General features: G+C 40.0%; 1 protein-coding gene across 17 annotated transcripts in view; it reads left to right on the top strand.

The window, feature by feature from the left end:
* Positions 1-20,335, top strand: part of SRPK2 (SRSF protein kinase 2) — a 258,055-nt gene that overhangs the window by 121,755 nt on the left and 115,965 nt on the right. The gene's annotated exons all lie outside the window — the stretch shown is intronic.

Here is a 20,335-nt window from a genome sequence, read left to right on the forward strand (position 1 = left end):
GTGCCCCCCACCTGCAGTTCCTGCTGCCCTTGGCTCTTCACTCCTCGCCTTCTTCATAAGTGCTCTTCCCTCTGCATAGACATCACCATTCAGACGCTGTCCCCACTTTGAATGGCCCCTCCTGTGCCCCTGCAGAGGGTCCTTCTCTGTTTGCGTCTCCCAGAAAGCCGTTGATACATCTGAGAAGCTGCCCGTCACCCCATTAGATGGTGAGAGAGTTTCATCCATCTTGGTGGCGTTCCTGGCACATCTTGTAGCCCATATAGTAGACACAAATTTTATTTGCATAAAAGATTTTTAATTTCTTTCCCAATTAGGAAGGAGGTTTACACTGAGAAAATTTTTTTTTTTTCTTTTTAATCAGACAATATTGTTGGGCAATATTCTCTTAATTTGCTCTCTCCTGAAAAGCTCTGTTGTTTCTGTAGCTGTTTCACCCAACCTCCCTGTGCTCGGAAACCTTAAAGGGCTCCCACTGTCTTCCGTGGGGACTCCGGTGGCATCTTTCTGCTAGAACTCTTTTCTCCCGGAAACACTTACCTGATGTTTGAATTGCCCGCGCGCCGGGGAGCCTTGGAGGCATACCAGTTAATTAATGGCAGAATTGGGACCGGAGCTTAACTGCTTCCTGTCTGTCTAGTGCTCTTTCCCTTGCATCTGTCTGATGCCAGCAGCGAGGACACTAGGCGCAACTCCCTAGATCGGACTGGGGAAGTTTTGTTGATGCCGTTTTTCACATTTAAATCTCAGGTGTTCGGCTGAACTGCCGCTGTGCATCAGTCTACTCTGATTTATGGATATTATAATCTGGATAACTGAAATTTAAAATTCTGTACTTCTTCTCAAATTCAGAGTTTATTAAAATTCTCAACTTGGTTCACACCCCTTACTAAACTCACTAGTTACCATTTAAGGTTGTTTGGCAAGTGACTTTGGGATTTTGAATTTAATCTTGGTTACCTCTGCTCGTTCTCATGTTCTTCAACTGTAAAATGACATACAGACTTGGAAAATTGAGATTACAATGTAAAGATGTCCAGGCTTTTTGAACTTTGTCCACGTCGTCTACCAGAATCAATAAAATACAGGAAGTAGCCTTACATATTTGAGATACTGCTTCCTTGGTAGGCTTTGAACCTTTGTAGCTTTCTGTTCTTATATTCAGGTTTTGGCTGTAGTCAAGCCAAAGGTTACTCCTAAGGATTAGAGATCCGGCTTGCCTTAAGATTCATTGGTGAGCCCAGCTGGCCGCTCATTTGGCTGCCGCAGGCCAGGCTAGGGCCCTGTCTTGTGTGGATGTGAGCTAAAAATAGAGGATTCATTTTGGGTTGGCAAAGCCCAGGCTCTGGGTGGTTTTCGTTGCTTGTTTCAGACTGGACTTTGTGTGTGTGCTTGTGAGTGGATCTTTGTGTATACAGTAGAACCTGATAATACTCTGCTGTACTTACTGTGGGGCTTTGTCTACAGCCCATCCCCCCTCCCGCCACCCCCCATAAACTATCAGCCTCTTCCTCATGAACAGGCAGAGGAAGAGGGATCCTGTCAGATAACTTAGAGCTCTGAAACGACAGGGGCATTTGAGATGGTGTTGTTCGTGTTATAGATGAGGTAGCAGACCTAGAAATGTTGCCCATCATGAATCAGATGATGATCGCACAAGATAGAAATGGCAGCAGGGGGAAATATTTGATTTTTTAATTGAAAAATACATATCAGTTTATGATTTGGTCTTTGGACTTGGAGTAAGGTTATCACGCAGAGAATGGCAGACTCTTGACAGTGGCCCTGCCCTGGTGACCTTTTCTCCGGGGAAGATTTCCTTCTAATAGCTTTAAGCTTTTCCAGTTGTCTGTTTGAGAAGGGTGGTGGGTGGTCGTAGGGGGAGTTACTGATCGTAATGTGAGTCCTTGAGAATTGTCTCAGTACTTCACTTGGAGAGGCAATAGGGGTGTGAGAAGGGGGGGAACAGGAGAGGCTGTGGCAACAAAAGATCAAGTCCTAGTTCATCTCCATCCTGCATGGAATCGTTTCCTGTAAGGGAAGGGAACACTTTGTGGTGATAGATTTATAGAATATTAGTACCGAAAGCAGCATGATATATTGTAAGAGAGAGTATGGGCTTTGGAGCCATGGACCAGAAACTAAATCTTGGCAAGCTACCTAACTTAAGTCTTAGGTTTTCTTGATCTTCAAAATAAAGATGATAATGCCCACCTCACATGGAATTGTGAGGATTTAAAGAGATAATGTTTATAAAACGGATGTTTAAGAGGTAGTGGGTGGTATTGTTCTCTGATCACATGCTCTGGAATCAGGCCAGATTTTCTAATGCGCTCAGACACCAGATTGCTTTGTTTACCTGGGGCAAGTAGGTAACCTTCTCTGGGCCTCAGTTTCTGTATGTGTATAAAGCAAATATAATAATGCATACCAGTTGGGAAATTATGAATTTAACCGTTCAATAAATGGCTTAGATGCCACAGAGAGGGAATGTCTAAATTTAGCTTGATGGTCCTGTTCTGTACCTTAGGTTGTTACCATCTAATTTTGGTGTCAGAATTAGAGTTTTTAAAAGTTTATTTATTTTGAGAGAGAGGATGTGCAAGTGGAGGAGGGGCAGAGGGGGAGAGAGAGTCCAAGCAGGTTCTGCATTGTCAGCGCAGAGCCTGACGTGGGGCTTGAACTCACAAACTGTGAGATCATGCCCTGAGCGGAAATCAAGGAGTTGGACACTTAAACTACTGAGCCACCCAGGTGCCCCTAGAGTTAGAGTTCTTTAGAAGCAGAATTTGAAAAAGAAGTTTACATTCTTTCCCTACCATATAGTCTCTTTTTAAAAAGTTATTTTGTATTCTGACAGCATTTCAGTGTTTTCACTTGGAGTCCTTGTATCTTTTTGCCTCTATATTCTTTCTGTCAGTTTGGTAAAATGGTTCTTGATCATTCTTTAAAAGGCAAACAAACAAAACAATAATAAAAATAAAGCATTGCAGGGGTTCCTGGGTGACTCAGCTGGTTACATGTCTCACTCTTGGTTTCAGCTCAGGTCGTGGAATCAAGCCCTGTTCCAGGCTCTGTGCCAGCGTGGAGTCGGCTTAAGATGCTCTCTCACTCTCTCTTAAAAAAAAAAAAAAAAAAAAAGGGCAAAAGATGATCTGCCAAACTATTAAACAAAATAATAAAGCATTGCAGATTGTGCACTGGAATTGTGCTGCCAAAGATTACTTAAATTAAGCATCTTAAATTGGCAAATATTCATTAAATATTATATATATATGTCTGGTAAAAATATTGATAAACAAACATCTGGATAAATATCCGGTAAGTATTTTCATTTGTGGCAAATAAAGCCCTCCAATAAATCAAGAGCATGTTGAAAATACAACATATGAGAAAAAACACTTTACAAAATGTTTCAAGGCAGTACGCTTCCTCTTTCTTCAGCGATCTTGCCATTTTTAGAGACAAATGAGGTTCAAAGGTCAGCTGTTAGTTCACCCTGTGCTTTTCTGAAACTACAATCTGTGTTGAGGCTGTTAACATTAAGAAGGTTTTTGTTCCTTTTTCCCCTCCCTGTCTCCCTCTCCCTTCATCCTGGCCTGTTTGTAATTTCTGTCTGGGATTTATATGTAGAGAACTTTACAAACCAGACATAATATGTAATGCCTCATGTGATTTTTTTTATACCCTTTCTGTATTCTTGGGACTCTGTTTAAAGAAATGTTTTAAAATGTGTTTGTTCTCCCCTGCTTCCAGATAAAATTATTTCACTATCACTCCGTGAAAGGATAAAAGTACGTTTATAAAAAAAATTACCTATGACCTTTTAGGCTGAGCCCAGCGTATGTGATTTGGAAACTGACTTCCCTCTCCTGTAGGTAAAATATCATCAGTGGAGGTGGGGAATGTGAGCAGAATTCATCTTCAGAAAAGAGTACTCGGAGGGAGGAAAGGAAATAGACTGTAGGTAAGGAACGGTTGCTGACAAGGCAGAAAACCAAAAGCGAAAGCTGCTACAAAGCAAGATCTTGTTTAAAAAGAGGAGGAAAGAAATAAGCTCAAGGGATTCTGGCTTTCTTACTGTTATCAATTACGTATCGCTCTTTTTGAATCTATGCTCTGATTTCCCCCTAGTTGGTTTTTCTGTTGTTGCTTTCTATTGTAGAGCACTGTTCCTATATCTGGGTCTGTCGAATTAGAGTCTGTTAATTAAGTTATATTTATTTATTTATTTTCCTCTCATCCCACCTCATCATGTCAGCTTCTAGGAGTATATTTGAAACCATGTATTTTGATTTTCCCCTCCAGCCTTCTTAAGGGCTCTGACCTACTTAAAGGGGGGAAGAAAACCCCAAATGATACACTATTTTGGGTGTGGAGAACTGGGCGTACTGTTTCATTGATGCCTTGATAATTCAGGAAAAAGTCCTTTGTTCTCTCTGTTTTTTATTGAATGACTTCCTGTGCAAGGACAAATTGGGTCAACATTTTTTCTGACCTAAGAAGGAAGGGGTGGTATCTATATTTTGCATCTTCTGATGCTAATTCCTATTGCAGTTTTTAAAAAACTTCTTTAATTAAAATTTTGGATTTGTTAGGACTTAGATTTATCTTCTTGTTCCCCTGTTTGCCAGTTGGTAAAAATAAATTGTGCTAGGGAAGGATAATTTATAATTCGTAGCCTCTTCTGATGAATGGTACTATTTCTAAAGTGGAGGTTTCTAATCAGTAGGCTGAGCTATTCAGGTATGTAGGGTAACCCTACAGCTGGGTTTGCCAAGGTTAGTCCCAATTTAAGGATGTTTTCTTGGATTATTAATGAGGGAAGGAAAGAAAGAAGCCCTTACGGAATGATGAATTATGTGGTCATCCTTGCTTCATGTCTCCATAGGTCTCTAGTGTGGTTAATGTGTCCACACTTTCTTCTCGGGGATCAAAATGTCCATGTGGGCAGAAAACTTGGAAAGGTGTGTTTCAAAATGATTGTGGTTGTGTCTGTCTAGTTAGTGGGATTATAAATGATGTTACATTCTTCAGTGAGCTTGCTCTAGTTTCCAACTTTCTACTAAACAAAATAATTTTGTTATTAAAACCAAAAGAACTATATTTCAGAAATTGTTTATGTTTAACAAATATAAAATGGAGACTGTGTAATGGTGAAGCCTGTCAATCAGGCTTTTGCATTCCAAGCAGTACAAACTGATTTTGTGTATTTTTTTTTTTAATTTTTTTTTTCAACATTTATTTATTTTTGGGACAGAGAGAGACAGAGCATGAACGGGGGAGGGGCAGAGAGAGAGGGAGACACACAATCGGAAACAGGCTCCAGGCTCTGAGCCATCAACCCAGAGCCCGACGCGGGGCTCGAACTCACGGACCGCGAGATCGTGACTTGGCTGAAGTCGGACGCCCAACCGACTGCGCCACCCAGGCGCCCCCCTGATTTTGTGTATTTTAACTAGTAATACAGTTTATTGGAATGACTGAAGTATAGTTGACTCTCAAACAATGAGGAGGTTACTAAAACAATCCTGTATGTAACTTTTGACTCCTGAAAACATAACTACTAATAGCCTACTCTTGACTGGAACCCTTACTGATATTGATCAGCACGTATTTTGTATGTTACATGTATTATAGACTATATTGTTACAATGAAGTAAGCTAGACAAAGGAAAATGTTATAAAAATCATAAGGCAGAGAAAATACATTTGTAGTATTGTACTGTATTTGTCAGTACCATCAGTTTATGTCATCTGTTTACAAGGTGAATTGTCTATCAGTACCTGCATTAATGTCTTACCTGATACAAAACACTATAGCTGTTACACGTATTTCTAACACTAGACATCAGAAATGAAAACAAACTTGGGGTGCCTGGGTGGCTCAGTCGGTTAAGTGTCCGACTTTGGCTCAGGTCATGATCTCATGGGTCATGAGTTCGAGCCCTGCTTCAGGCTCTGTGCTGACAGTCTGGAGCCCTGGAGCCTGGAGCTTTGGGTTCTATATTTCCCTCTCTCTCTGCCTCTCCCCGACTTGTTCTTTCCACCCCTCAAAAATAAATAAATGTTAAAAAAATTTTTTGAATGAAAGCAAACAAAAAACAAAAGAGTAACCAAAAGAAAATGTGAAAAAGAAATGTATGTTTATTTATAGGGTATGAGTCATGCAGTGATAATGAAGTAGCAACAATATGGTTGTTTTATGGTAGCCTACTATAATCGATATGATTGCTTCACGGGAGCCTAGCTTCTATACCAGTGAATGAATCGTTAAAAAACTTTTTTGCTTTACAGTATTACAGTCCTATTCATAATAAAGTATTGGTAACATTGTTGCATTAAAAAATTACTTATCTGTGATGATAGGGTGATAGGCAGTTCCTCCAGTTATGAGAGAGGGAGGCATAGTGTACAGTAATGTAATTCTTTGAAAGCACAGTTATAAAACAGAAAATTAACAGTATTTTATATTAACTCTCGCTCACCTTATGCCTACATAAGGATGGGCTGTCCATTTCCATGCAAGTCTTAGACACAGTGTTCCTTGTGGTGAATATGTAGGCGATGATGGTAATGACACAGAAATGTCCCATACATTGCTTGTCATGCAGTTATTAGATACTCAAACAAAGACACACACATACACAACAGTTAAGTTTATTTAAAAGAATTTTTTTAATGTTTATTTTTGGTAGACACAGAGTGTGAGAGGGGGAGGGGCAGAGAGAGAGAGATAGAGAGAGAGAGAATATGAATGAATGAATGAATGAATCAATCAATCAATCAATCAATCAATCTGAAGCGGGCTCCGGGCTCTGAGCTGTCAGCACAGAGCCTAACGTGGGGGTCAAACTCAAAAACCACGAGATCATGACCTGAGTCAAAGTCGGTTGCTTAACCAACTGAGCCACCCAGGTGCCCCTCACAACAGTTAAGTTTATTAACTGTATGGCATGATGAGTGTTTACTCTTCACTGGGTGGACATCGATCATCACAAAGTCTTGTCATCTTTGGGTTGTGTAGTCTGAGGGGGAAGAAACAGAAGAGGAGGGGTTGGTCTTACTGTCTTAGGAGTGGCAGAGGCAGAAGGGGAGGCTGGGGGCGGAGCAGGCACTCTGGTACATGTAACCTTACGGGGATACCTCATAATTTCTGACTTTTTTTTTTTTGCTTTTTCAGTTCTCTAAAAATGTTTCTAAGATCCATGCCTTGAAACCCTTCACCCACCCACCATTTCTGCCACATCAACAGTCTCTTTCATGATTTCCTTGATTGGCTCTTTCGTAAATCCTGTGAAGTCATGCATAACATCTGGACACAGTTTTCTCCAGCAGGAATATTCTTTCAGTCTTGATGGCTTTCATGGCTTTTTCTAGAACAGTGGCATCTTCAATGGTGTAAGCCTTCCATACTCTCATGATGTACTATCAGGGTTCTCTTCTGTAGTGTTCACAATGCTTTCCAGACATCACTGTGTGTAACGAGCCTTAAAGTTCCTTATGACCCCCTGATCTAGAGGCTGAGTCAGAGTCATTGTGTTTGGGGGCAAGCAGACTATTTTGATACCTTTGGTGTTGAACTCATGGGATTCTGGTTGGCCAAGGGCATTGTCCAGTATTAAAAGAACTTTATTAAAAAAATTCTTTTTAATGTTTATTATTTTTTGAGAGAGAGAAGTGGGGGCATGGGGGGGGGGTGGTGGAGACAGAGAGAGAGATGGAGATACAGAATCCAAAGCAGACTCCAGGCTCCTAGAGCCCATTGCGGGTCTCGAACCTTCGAACTGTGAGATCACGACCTGAACTGAAGTTGGATGCTCAGCTGACTGAGCCACACTGGCACCCCTTAAAAGAACTTGAAAAGGCAGCCCCCAAGGCACTTGCTGATCAGGGACAAAGCTTGAGGGAACCCATCCAGAAAAAGGGTTCTCACTGTCCAGGCCTACTTGCTGTGCAACCAGGCACTGGCAGCTGATGTTTATCTTTGCCCTTCCAGGCTAGGAGGTTAGCAGCTTTACAGACAAGGGCAGTCCTCATCATAAACCGGACTGCATTTGCACGAAACAGTAGAGATAGACTATTCCTTCCTGCCCTAAGTCCTGGTGCTTGCTTCTCTTCCTTTTTTATCAATGTCCTTTGTGGCACTTTTTTCCCCGAACAGGGCACTTTCGTCTGCATTAAAAACCTGTTCAAGCAAATATCCTTTCTCTTCAGTAATGTTCTTAATGGCGTCTGGGAAGTCATCTGTTATCTCCTGGTTGGCAGAAGCGGCTTCTCCTGTTATTTTAACTTTTTTTTTTAAGCGAAATCTCTTTCTAAAATTACCGAACCATCCTTTGCTGGCATTACATTTTCCAGCTTTAGATCGTTCACTTTCCTTTTACTTGAAGTTGTCATATAATGACTTCGCTGTTTCTTGAATCGTACCAGTCTTTAGAGATACGCCTTTCTTTTAGCAATCCGCACCCACATTAAAGCTGCATTTTCAATACGGGGTAAAAATGTATTTTGCAAAAAGTCCAAGGTTTTTGTGCCTGCTGGCATAGCAGCAGTGACAGATTCATTAACTTCCTTTTCTTATTTCTACAGTGGTCCTTGTGCTGGATTCATTTATCTTGAAATGGCGGACAACTGCAGCTGCAGACCTCAATCCATGTACATGCCATGCCATTTAACTTTTTCTCGTAAGGTCACACTTCTTGGGAGCACTTCCAGCCTCACTAGTGGCACTTCTTATGGGTCCCCTGGTGTAATTCAGGGTTACCAGTATTGCACGAAACACAATGAGAAATACACAAGAGTTGTGAGAGGTCGCCTTTACTGAGATACAGAGTTTACTGGAGACACAAACTGCGTATTTGTGATTAGGGTCACCTTGCACTTGAAGTGCGCACTCTCACCACTTGAGCTCTCCGCAGTAGCAACAGGAGGTGGCTATGAAATGTTTACAGGAGTGCAGTGTGTATTACAGTTAATTTTATGCAGTTATGGTTTAATGAATCTTTCTCTTGACTACACATGGCACCATGTACAGTTTGTAAGTGTATAAGTTTTGATAAATTTTAACTTTTTATAATAGATTCGTGTATATTTTATGGTAGTAAGTGATAAAATAGTGTAGTACCTACATATATTTTATGCATTCGTGACATACCTAATTTTTTCTTAAATTTTTTTTTTTTTTACATTTCTAGGCCATGTAGTTTGTGAGTTTATTCAAATTGTTAAAAATCTCCAAAAAACTTTCCAATGTGTTTATTGAAAAAAAATCCCTATATAAGTGGACTTGCACAGTTCAAACCTGTGTTGTTGAAGGGTCAGGTGTAGGTGATGGAACAACAGAAAAGCTGAGGGACTGGTGGAGAGACAGCAGCCACTGCCACGGTGCTGGGGCAGTCTTGGGTCATGATGGCTGCTGGCTACCACTGTAGCTGGATGCCTTGTGCTGTCATTTTGCTTCCTGGGCCACGGGCCTGTGCTTTGGCCTTCAAGGAGCAGGGACACATCTCATCTTCTACTCCAGGAGTGGGAGGCACAGTTTCATGGTGACTCCTGCATGACCTTTTCTTATCATCTATTCACACCCAAGAGATGAGACTAAGAATAATAGTAGTAATAATGGTTTAGTTTTCTTGATATCCCATCTATTAGGAATTTGAAGGAGGCATGCAGCGTCTTTAAAAGAAATCTGCTTTGGTTTGAAAATGATCATTAATTACCACTTGTTGAAAGTCCCGACTCATGTTCCTTGGCTGTTGTTTTCTCCGCATGACTCAGCCCTTACTTAGAACCTCTTGTCATTTGCCTGGTTGGGGGAGTATGGAATAGTTATTTTGACAGAGGGGTTGATTTAGATCTATGCTTTGCCTTTAGTTCTGGGTTATTTTGCTCATGAGTTGTTTCAATCGTAATAATACTGTAGCTTTTTTAGTGCCTTAATTGTCAGAGTATACTGCTGGTGTTATTGGCTGTTTATAAACATTTAAATGCTTTCCCCGAAATCAGTCCAAGACGTGTGTGTGTGTGTGTGTGTGTGTGTGTGTGTGTAAAATGAACTTAAAACCAAGCAGGAAAAAATAAGAGTTCTGTTGTGTTAATTGCCCTGGATATGCTTTCTTAGGTTCTTAAGGTTTGGTTTATGGCCTCAGTAGAGCAGCCACATGCTTCATGTCTGGTGGCAGGAGCCACATGTGTGAGAAAGAACTTGACTTACCTGAGTCACGGTATTTATTTATTTATTAATTTTTTAATTTTTTTTTTAACGTTTATTTTTGATACAGAGAGAGACAGAGCATGAACAGGGAGGGGCAGAGAGAGAGAGGGAGACACAGAATCTGAAATGGGCACCAGGCTCTGAGCTGTCAGCACAGAGCCCGACGTGGGGCTCGAACTCACAGACCATGAGATCATGACCTGAGCCAAAGTCGGACGCTTAACCAACTGAGCCACCCAGGCGCCCCCTGAGTCACAGTATTTAAACATACATGGTAATTAGAGCAAAAACTTTGTGGCCTCAGAGTTAAGCCTGATTTACATTTTTCTAATCAGAAATTGAATGTGAGATTTAAGTAGTGTTTAGAGTTCCTTCCAGGGGTGAAAAATATTTGGGCCCCAGAGGAATTACCCGCTTAGACGATTTGCCCCTCTGAACTTGTAGTTGTCTTAGTAAGGAAGATTTGTTTGATGAACCCGAATATTTGCACATTCTTCTCCTAGGAGTTACAACATTTAATCGATCCAGGTAAAGGTGTAAGTGTGTTTTGAGAATGTGCTGAGTAGTTTGCATAGTTTAGTGGATCTTCTATTAGTAGACTTGCGGTAGGGAGTTGGGAGTATGCAGAATGTTATGACAAATAGTATTTGTTAGCTTTTCTAGTCTTATTTTTTCCTTTAAGTTTTAGAATTAATCATTTTGGCAGCCGACAGAACGGTATTTCAGAAAGTCACCTTTTCAAACCAAGTTTGATCAAAAGCATACAACTAGTGGTGTTTTGTTTTGTTTTGTTTTGTTTTGTTTTGTTTTGTTTTGTTTTGTTTTGTTTTGTGTTTGCGAGTTGGTTCTGTGTGTTGCTGTGAAATGTCTAGGGTTTCTGTCTGGTAGCCTCAGGAAGCTGATGGTGGACGGTGTCCTGGCGGGCTTCTAGCCCTCAGGCCTGTCTTAGCACACACCTGATTTGATGGTCTCACCTGCTGTAATTTAAAGTGAATCCTCAGACCATTGTCTGTCTCCTCAGGACATGATGTCATGTGCTGCATCACGCAGCCCTTTGGGGAGCGGTTCCCAAACTGGTGTTCTGATTCGATCTTTACATTCATGGGGGTGGTTGATTTGGCTGTTTTCATTTTTTAAAAATAGTTTCTTAATAAAAATCTTGAGGCAGTTCATCCTAATTGCTTTAATTTGGTATTTCCCACTTGGTGCCCCTTGTGGATATGTTGTGCTGTGTTGGCTTGACTTCATCGCCTTTCCACCTCTCTGGCAAGTATAGGTCACTGTTGTCCCCAGTACTATATTAGAGGCAAGATGTTGTCAAGATTTTGGGGTTTTCTAATCTTGGCCCTATCGTTTACTAGCTCTGTGATCTGAAATGTGTCTCTTAGATTGCCCTAAAGTCTGTTTCCTGATCTGTAAAATGGGAACAAAACCTGTTTTTCCCTCTTACAGCATCACTCTATCTGAAGAGATATTATTTTGCAGTGAACCAGCCACCTGTAAATTATAATACACATCATTATTTTACATGCCACTAAGAAAGAAAAATCACCGCGTTGATTGCAAAATGCATCCTATCGGAAATTATAAGTGTGAAAAATGTACATGTTAAAATAAGTGAAATGTATTATATGAGACAGCTCCATTCTTCATATTGCTGTCAGAGTGATATTTTAAAAACCACAAGTCTTACAATGTCATTTCCCTGCTTGAAATTTCTCAATGATTCTCCATAACCTAAAGACACAGTCCAAACCCTTAATGTCATGGAAAAGGGCCAGTGTAATCTGGATTCGAGTCGGTGCCCTACAGCATCAGCAGCACCTGGGAACTTTTTAGAACTGGGACTTCTCGGACCCTTTCCCGTTCCTGTGGAGTAAGAAACTTGGGGATAGATCCAAGAGCTTTTTAACAAGTTCTTTGGGGGATTCTGGTATATGCGAAAGTGTCAGAACTTCGATCTAGGTCAAACCTGCTTTAATAAGTTTCTCCCCCTCCTCCCCCTTCTTTTTATGTGCGTTTAATTTAATGTAGAAGTACTGGGACTGCTTGGAGGTAAGGTGAGTACTCCCCTTCCCAAGAAATTATCCCCCAGAGAAGAGCACTGCAGACAGCTCTCATGTTAGGGCAGGCTGTCTCAAGGAGTTAATTTTGAATAGCAAAGAATTCTTTGTGATGACATACTATAAATCAAAATGATTTCAATCAATGCTTAGTTTCAGATATTTTTAGATTCGCTAGTGGAAGTAGTAAAAAAGGCAAAGGCTTTTTTAACACTGATTTTGTAAAATTCCTCACAGTTGCAAGTGTTGACTGTCTTTCTGACGCCTTTTAAAGATGACACAAAAAGCAAAACAATAAGTGATTGTGATGTGGAGATCGTGTGTGTGTGTGTGTGTGTGTGTGTGTGTGTGTGTGTGTGTGTGTAAAATGGAAAAATGAATGGTTATTTCTGACTTGGGATAACAGTTCTAGAGGCAGTATCATATCCATTAAAAAAAAAAAAAAAAACCAAAATCTATCTCACAAGGCTTGGAAATAAAGATGCTATCATTTGAAAACTGGCTTTAGACTAAAGAATTGGCTTTAAGGGCACCTGGGTGGCTCAGTTGGAGAAGCGTTCAACTCTTGGTTTCGGCTTAGATCACGATCTCATGGTTGGTGGGTTTGAGCCTCGCGATGAGCTCCAGTTAGCGTGGAGCCTGCTTGGGGTTCTCTCTCCCTCTCTCTTCCCCTCCCCACTCTGTCTCTCTCTTTCAAAATAAATAAATGAACTGGAAAAAAAAAAAAGAATTGGCTTTACTGCTGAAAATAGTGATGACAAAAATGCATATGAAACATCTGAATAAACTTGCTTCATGAAAGTAAGAAAAATGTTCTAAACAATATTCTGTAACATGTACATTTAACTGTATGTGCTTAAATTAAAAATTAAATGTTATAAGTGCACATTTGCTTCACCTCTATACCTACAAATTTACCAAAAATTTTGGGGGAGTAATTGCCAAATAATATTTATAATTTCAAAAAACCCTCCATTGCCCTCTCTACCACCCCTTTCTCTTCATGGGCTTCACACTCTTTGAAAGTCTGTTCCCATTTTCTCCCCATGTTTACTGTACATTTTTTCTTTCCCACCACCGAGGCTAAGAGTACATACCTTTTCTCTGCCTCCTGTAGCAGCCGGTGCATACCGCGTGTCTGTGCACCTGTCTTCATTGCCCTAATGCTCTCTGGTTGCTTCTTCATTTTTTCTATTAATTTGAAGGCTTTCTTTTTGGGGTAATTCATAACTAAGTGTAATGAGCATGGGTTTTGTAGACATGCTTGGTTTGAACGATGGCTCAGCTACTGTTTAGGCTTATTACCTGGCACAAGTTACTTAGTCTTTCTCAGTCTCCAGAAATTGAAGATAATAATTAGTTTGTTGAGTTACACTGAGGATTAAATGAAGTAGCACATAGTTAAGCATCAGTAATGCTTATTGTTCAGTTTTGTCTTCAGTGTGTCATAGGGACCCAAGGTATCTTTTCTTAAGTGAGTTAGAGGAGTTCTATCTAATTTATCCCCAGTTATCTCTGGATAGATCAAAAAGCCATACGTGAAATATTAGCATATATTTCAAAATCTTATTTACTGACTAACATGTTTGCATTGCTTCAAATGGTATTTGTTTAATTCTATCCCTTAAAAAAAAAAAAATCACCCATAATCTCACATTCCAGTGGCAACTAGTCTTAACACATCTATGGTCTTTTTCTGTTTTTTCTTTTTACATAACTGAGTTTACTAAAATATAATCTCACTAATTTGATTAAAACTGGAATAGGAGAAGTCTGCTTAATGTGCACCTAATTTTAATAGGGACCTACATTTCATGTAAATTGTGAAAGAGGTTTAACTGGGCCTTATTTTGATAGAATCATAATTACAGATTCTTAAAATTAAGTTAATTTTATCTTACACATAATAAAAATTTCGCTTTGTTTCATCTGTAAGCTAGTTCACTGAATGAACAAAGGATGACTTAGTTGTTGTTTCTGGTATAATATCCCCCCACCCCCACCCCTCACTTTATTTTTCACTTCATAATTGAACTTTGCAGGAATTATTGAAGGGACCTTGTTTGGTGGGAGTAGTTGAGAACTTGATCTTTTTCTGGTGGTCTCTCTCCTAATACTTTTATGCTCACATTGTTTTGAAGAGACTATTAATGAATTCATTCTCTTTGTTGGTCTTGTCCCCCAGTTGTTACTTGGTCTGCCAGTTTCTTTTGTCAGGAGCTTGGCCTCTTATTAATATCAACATCTATTATTGTCACCATGAAATCTTCCATATTTTCGAGATTTCTGCCGTTATTGAATTGTATCCACAGTCTGTTGTCAAATGACTAATTTATCTGGACCTCCATTAAACAGATCTAGGTCTTTTTTATTATTTAAAGTATGGAGAGATACTTGATTTGATCATAATTTTATGAATTCTCAGTTTACTCATGAATATTTTGTGTTTTTTTTCTTTTGCAACCTCATTACTCCTGAGACAGATTACAAGTGCTTGCATAGTTTTCTAAAAACAATTTTTTATATTGCTGTTTTTGCTTTAATGTACTACAGACTCTTTTTAAACTTCATTTTAAACATAAATTTTATTTTTGGGACACTTGGGTGGCTCAGTCATAAAAGTGTCCAACTCTGGATGTTGGCTCAGGTCATGATCTCAAGGGTTTGTGACTTTGAGCCCCTCATTGGACTCTGTTGCTGATGGTGCGGAATCTGCTTGGGATTCTCTCTCTGTCTTACTCTCTGTGCCCCTTCCCTGCTCATGCTCTCTCTCTTTCTCTCCCACACCCCCTCAAAATAAATAAACAATAACAACAAAAAGATTTAAAAAATAAAAATAAATTTTATTTTTAATAAATTCAAGAATATTGGATATATAGGGATCGATAATATGTTTGCTACTATAAACAGTCATTGTATATGTTTAAAATTCTTTTGAATTTTTCTTTTATTTTTTTAGTTTAGAGGGAAAGTGCATGAGTGGGGTAATTGGGCAGAGGGGGAGGCAGGCTCTGCTGCCAGCACAGACCCTGACGTCGGGCCCCATCCCACAATCGTGGGATCAGGACCTGAGCCGAAATCAAGAGTAGGATGGTTAAGCAACTCCGCCACCCAGGCGCCCTTACGTTTTTTAACCGAAAGGCATCTGGATTGTTTTCTGTGGGCAAATTCCTAAGGAAAAATCACAAGATAGGACCGTTTAAAGTTTTCTGATACATATTGCTAGTTATTTTAGCAGTTTATGTTGATCAGCTTGTGAGTGCTGATGTCAGTATACATTTATCTGTGTGTACGGTTGTTTTTAAAAACTTGGAACAGATGTGAAAGGTAAATCAAGGGTATCTCATTGGTATATGACCTTCTATAGGCAAGGGAGACCCGTCTCTGGGTGAATCTTGTTGGCATCCTGTGTCCCTCCATTCATCCTGCTGAAGTATGTCACGTTAACCGTTCTAAGGCACACATGCTTTTGTCATTTTCCTCTTCTCCATTTTCTGCTTACTTGCTTTTCCACCGACTTTAGAGCCCGGCAGTGGTGGTCTCTTGCCTGTGTCTCCACCAACCTTATCGCTGAGTTCTGTCCCATGGACTCGGTACTGACGCTCAGTTGGAGTGCCGCGTTTACTTGACTCTATCCCATCTCTGTCCGTCTTACACATCCTTCAAGTCCCATCTTAAGTATCTTCATCCTTTGTTGAAGGAGTACCTTTCTCTTCCATTAAAGGGTTCTGTGGTTTTGGTCTCTTTCATCCTCAGGTACTCTTTGCTCAGACTGAGCACTGCATTGTCCTGCAGCCAGACTCTGCTCGTGCTCTGGAAGAGGGGCTGTCTCCTGTTAGAAAATGCCCTCCCTGTCCCTGCCTGGATTCTACCTGTCTGTCAGGACCTAGTTCACTTCCACATCCCCTTGAAACCTTCCTGGATCGCTAAGTCCTTAAGATGTTCATCAGTACTGTTTAGTTCTTAAATTAAAAACTGTTTTCGCCTCGGCTCCTGGGCTAGATTCCTGTGACAGTGACTCTGCTTGGCTGCTTCCGTTTCGACTCTTGATAGTAAACCTGAACCTTTTGGTTTCTGTGTGGTTGTTTCTGTTTATCACCTCATGGCCTCAGTGCCATACGTTCATTTAACCAACATCTGTTCCTATTCTGTGATCCTGGATCTTGACTCTAGAATTTTATTCCTGCACTCCCTCTCCATCTGCAGGGCAGAGTGTGGGATAAGTGGGGAAGAGAGAATCATCTCTGTCTTTGCAAAGCTCAAGGCTGTGTGTTTGAAGTTAAGAAAGTGAGATAACTAGATGCCTGGATTTTCTTATAGGTTAGAGCAGAAAGGAAGGCCCTTTAAAGCAGCAGCATTTTAGGGTGGCTTTACTTTTTATTACTGCTATCTTTAAATGTGCATTTAGTTTTTTGTTTTTGTTTTTGTTTTTTGTTTGTTTTGAGAGCCAAGAGAACATGAGAGGGCAGAGTCTCTGGAAGAGAGAGAATCAAATGTGGTTTTACATGCTTGCTTGGTTGAGTTTTCTTGCTTCGCTGCAGTTTTCTTGCTCTCGTGGGCACCCACATCTTTAAATAACTGTTGGTTGGCCAGTGTCATTCAGCTTCAAGTCCACAGTAAAAAGGCAGCAAGGACACTGTTGCTTCTGTTAGCAGTAGTTCTACTTAATACTCAAAACGTTTCTATATAAAAGTGATAAATGACGGTATGTATTAATTTACTCGAAAGGAAGCACATTAAAAGATGTTTTGGTATCCTCTTTGAGTATCTTTTCTATGGGCTGCTTATCCTTTCTAAAGAACTCGTATTGCATCTTTCTTATTCCCTTTAGTACCCAGATACTGGAGTGTCACAAATTTCTGTTTTAAACATTTTTGAAGAGAGATATTTTCAGAGAGTTGACGCGCTTTGCAGCTTCAAATGTAAATTTTCTAAGTGTTAATCAAAAGATCTAAATCCAGGCACCGTACTGTTCTCCTAGCAAGTTAATTTTCCACATACAGTGAGCTTTATCCATTCCTTGTATCACTTCTCCCATACCAGCTTAGGATGGTGGTTTTGGCCATCATTTACGTTTTTGTTACTAAAAACTTCCTTTTTTAATTTTTTCTTAAATTTTATTTTTTTAAGTTTACATCCACATTAGTTAGCATATGGTGCAACAATGATTTCAGGAGCAGATTCCTCAGAGTGCCCCTTACCCATTTAGCCCATCCCCCCTCCCACAAGCCCTCCAGCAACCCTCAGTTTGTTCTCCGTATTTATGAGTCTCTTCTGTTTTGTCCCCCTCCCTGTTTTTATATTATTTTTGTTTCCCTTCCCTTATGTTCATCTGTTCTCTTAAAGTCCTCATATGAGTGAAGTCATATGATTTTTGTCTTTCTCTGACTGACTCATTTCATTTAGCATAATACCCTCCAGTTCCATCCACGTAGTTGCAAATGGCAAGATTTCATTCTTTTGGATTGCCGAGTAATACTCCATTATACACACACACACACACACACACACACACACACACACACCACATCTTCTGTATCCATTCATCCATTGATGGACATTTAGGCTCTTTCCATACTTTGGCTCTTGTTGATAGTGCTGCTATAAACATGGGGTGCATGTGTCCCTTCGAAACAGCACACCTGTATCCCTTGGATAAATGCCTAGTAGTGAGTTGCTGGGTCGTAGGGTAGTTCTATTTTTAATTTTTTGAGGAACCTCCATACTGTTTCCCAGAGTGGCTGCACCAGCTTGCGTTCCCATCCTTTCTTAATTTTTAATTTCATTGTTATTTTTATGAAGTTTATTCTGAGAGAGAGAGAAAGAATGCACGTACACACATGCAAGTGGGGAAAGGGCAGAGAGAGAATCCCAAGCAGGCTCTGCACGGACAGCGCAGAGCCCAACGCGGAGTGCAAACTCACAAACCGGGAGATCATAACCTGAGCCAAAATCAAGAGTTGGACGCTCACCAGACTGAGCCCAGGTGCCCCCAAAATATTTCCTTTTTAAAAATAGTAGATGAAATACTTCCTTTTTAAAAATAGTAGATGAAATACAAAATACTTCCTTTTTAAAAATGGTAGATGAAAAATAGTAAAAATAGCTTGTAGGGATGGAGATTTGCCTGTATCAATTATTTCCCCCTTCCTCACTTCTCTGAGGATCAAGGTAGGTTGTGAGATGTTTACTGTGCGTTTTTAAATAATATTTTTTAAAATGAAAGAGAAAAGAAAATGTACTTCTTTGTCTTCAACTGCTTTGTATTAGTACAGGACATTGCATTTTCTATATAATGAAGTAAAATGAAGTATGCTATAGCTACTCAATTTTTACACCTCCTGTCCCCCAACTCCGTGCACAATCTGGAAGAGGGTTGTGCATTACTATATTTTTGGTGCCTTTAGTCATTTACCTGTGGCAAAGTAAATACATTAAAATCTAAAATGGTTTTCCTTAATAATATATTCTGTACTTAAGAAACACTGTTGAGAATTACTGGTTCAGTTAATGCCAATAAAGGATCTAGGAAGAAGTTTTCCCTTCAAGGGATTTCTTGTGGTCTGTGGCATATGTGTTTGGCAGCAGATGAGGTAAAGACGGGTATGATAATGAATTCAAAGGAGAGGTGGCTATAAGAGGGTGGGGTAGGTAGAATTAATTATAGTTTAAGGCTTGTTAAATGCTCTTGTTGGACTTTTCCTTCATTATTAACCTTCATATGATTCTGGGTCCCCCAGTTACCAGGCTTAGATCAAATTGCTCTTTGTTCTGTAAAGTGGAGAATAATAATCATATTCACGAAGAGTGTTGTAAGGGGGTTGAGTGAGTAAACATAAGAGCTTAGGATGATACTTAACAGTCATTTGATCTCAGTAGTTATTCCATATAATACTTTTGTTAGATTTTTTATACTGGTGGCTTGGCCACAGGAGTTCATTTTCTTTCTGGGACCTGCCTAGAACAGGAAGTGGAGACATTGGGGAACGTGTTTTATTTGGTTTTCTGGCAGATGCCTAGGAATTGACTAGTAGATAAAAACATAAATGTCTTGAGAATTTCAAGACTGCAGTGAGGTGAATCTGGATGGGAAGTGGAGAATATCTGTGATGTGTAATAGGTTCTGAGTTGTGAAAAATTCTGGGTTTGAGGCATAATGTGGCTTCTGAAGTTCTAAGGCTAGGAGTAGTTGCATTGTTGAAAGAGAATTTTTAAACATTGAAAGGGGACCTTAGGATCTTTGGGGGGTATTGAGGAATCTGAGAGTGAGTTGAATTCTTCCAAATCTGTAATGAGGTATTTCTGAAAACCTTTTTTGTCTTTGAAGCCAGAGTATGAACTTGGAACCCAAGGGAGGAAACATAGAAAAGATCAAAGGACTGTATGTTTCTAATGTCCATTCAACCAGTGAAACTCTCAGACTTACATTCTGATTACTGATTGTGTATCAGTGCTTTAGTCTTTGTAGACTTGATGCCTTGTACCTTGAAATTTCCCTGGAGGAGGTTTTAAAGTAACAGGTGCTTTCCTATGGGGGCTGTATAGGGGAGAATTGCTGGGGGATTGTCTTCAAACTCAGGGACATGGATTTTGGGAGTCATAAACCTCATCCCCTGGTAAAGCCTTAGGATAATGCCCATTCAAATTCTGGGCTCACATTCGTCCTCTGATTTTCGTCAGGCTCCCTGGCTCACTGTGTGACTGATTTCATTGGGCTGGTAGCCTCATCTCTGCCCTTATAAAGCCTACTCAACTCAAGCTTAATAGGGAAGTGATAAGCTATGCATTTATTTTCCCATTCATTCATTCATTCATTCATTCAGCAGACTTCATGCCCAGCGTGGAGCCCAACATGGGACTTGAACTCATGACCCTGAGATTAAGACTTGAGCTGAGATCCAGAGTCAGACACTTAACCAGCTGAGCCACCCAAGTGCCCTATAAGCTATGTATTTAATTTTACGTAAAAACACATACACAAACATCAGGCTATAATTCACACAGCATATAGTTCACCCATTTAAAGAGTAAAGCCAGTAGTTTGGGTATATTCACA

This window comes from Leopardus geoffroyi, chromosome A2, assembly GCF_018350155.1.
Source record: "Leopardus geoffroyi isolate Oge1 chromosome A2, O.geoffroyi_Oge1_pat1.0, whole genome shotgun sequence".
Lineage (NCBI taxonomy): Eukaryota > Metazoa > Chordata > Mammalia > Carnivora > Felidae > Leopardus > Leopardus geoffroyi.